Genomic DNA, 1,744 nt, shown 5'->3' with positions numbered 1-1,744 from the left:
CTGGTTGAGCTGGATGAAGAGCAGCGGGCTTATGGGGTCCCCCTGCTTCCCCCGCTGCAGGGCAGCACCGGCTCGCTTGGTTGCTGGGCCCACGCTGGAGGGGAAGATGCTGCAGCCGAAATGCTGGTGGGGAGCTTCGCGGTTGCTTCTCTCTGGTCCGGGCTGTGTGCAGATGTCTGCCACCCGGAGAGCCGCACCGGCCACCCCGGGCACGTGGGCTGTCATGGTCACCAGCACCGGCAGCCACGGGCATGGGCTCCCCTCCAGAGCTGTTGGCACTCGCAGGATTCCACTCATCCCATAGCTTATAAAAGCTGTATACCGGTTTAAACTGCCCACAAACCGATACACGGGAGCTGAGCCCAAAACAATGATCTCAAAACACTGGGGCCAGCCCCACGGGTCCCAGCATGGGCAGCTCCTGCCACCCCCAGCCACCGACCTGCTCTGGGCACCAGGGGACCCCCCTGCCTCCTTCGAGTGACCTGCAGGGACAAAGCTGCAGTGGTGCCCTCGGAGGAGCAGCACCTCCCCAAGCCCTCCTGTACCCCACAAGACTCTGGGGATGACAAGGCCAACCCCAAGGAGTTGGCAGCAGTGGTGGTGTCCAAGGCAGGGGGGTGGCATGGCCCCGTGGTGGCTCTTCCCAGTAAAGGGGATGTGCGCCGGGGAAGGATGTGTCACCGCTGAGGAAATCCAGAATGGGGCAAGAAGGGACTGCCAGGAGCGAGGGTCACAGTGAGGGCCAGGAGCGCGTCAGGGCTGAGGCCGTATGGCGTGTGAAGGGCACCCACGTTGGCTGCGGTGGGCAAGCGGATGTTGTGGCGTGCGTGGGGAGGAAGGATGCGGGGACGGCTGCATTGCCCCACCGGGCACAGGGAGATGGCGTGGCCGGCACGGTGCTGCTCACGGTGCTGCTCACGGTGCTGCGCTGCTCATGGCACAGCCACCACCATCACCGGGCTCGGCTCTCCTGGCTCCGTGCAAACAAACAGCCCGGTTGTGTGCAGTGCAAACACGGCGGCGGGCAACACAAACACCCAGCCGGCACGGGCAGGTTGTGCTGGAACCCGCTGGCCCTGGGCAAGATTTGGCCCCAGGAGCAGCCCGGCATGGGGCCAGGCACTGCCATGGGTGAAGTCACATTTTGGGGGAGTGCAGCTGGGCGCACACCCTGGGGCGGTGGTACCTGCCCCACAGCGGATCGACCAGGAGCTGAGGAGTTGCTGGTGCTGGATCCAGCCCCAGGGGAGGTGGGGGTGCAACCGTCTCCATCAACACCACTACCTCAAAGTACAGCCAAAGCTCCCCTGTGCCCGTCTCGGTGTGGGGGGTCACAGGGCATGGCAGGGTCACACAGCATGGGGTGGGTTGCAGGGTCTGGGGGCTCACATAATGTGGCAGGGGTCCCATGGCTCTGCAATGCCTGCCCTCCCCCAGCTATGTGGCTACCACGGGTCCCCCCAACTCGGTCCCCTTTGCATGTGTGGAGGCCTGGGGGTTTGGGGGTCTCTTTGAGGGGTGGCCCTGTGGCCCTGCCACCCTCCAGGTGACTGACACCGCCCATGGGGTCAGATCCTGGCACCTGCCTCTCCCTTGGCCTTCAACTCCCCAGCCATGCTCCCTGTGCTGTTGCTCTGTGATACCCGTGTGTGCCCAAGGCAGGTGCCGTGGGCAGAGTTGTGCCCTTGGCCGCGGTGGGGACTGCAGGGAGACCCCCGTCAGCAGAACCCATGGAGCAGGA

This window comes from Mesitornis unicolor, unplaced genomic scaffold (genome assembly GCF_000695765.1).
Source record: "Mesitornis unicolor isolate BGI_N332 unplaced genomic scaffold, ASM69576v1 scaffold34216, whole genome shotgun sequence".
Classification (NCBI taxonomy): domain Eukaryota; kingdom Metazoa; phylum Chordata; class Aves; order Mesitornithiformes; family Mesitornithidae; genus Mesitornis; species Mesitornis unicolor.
The sequence above is the reverse complement of the archived record's forward strand: the minus strand, read 5'-3'. Positions refer to the sequence as shown.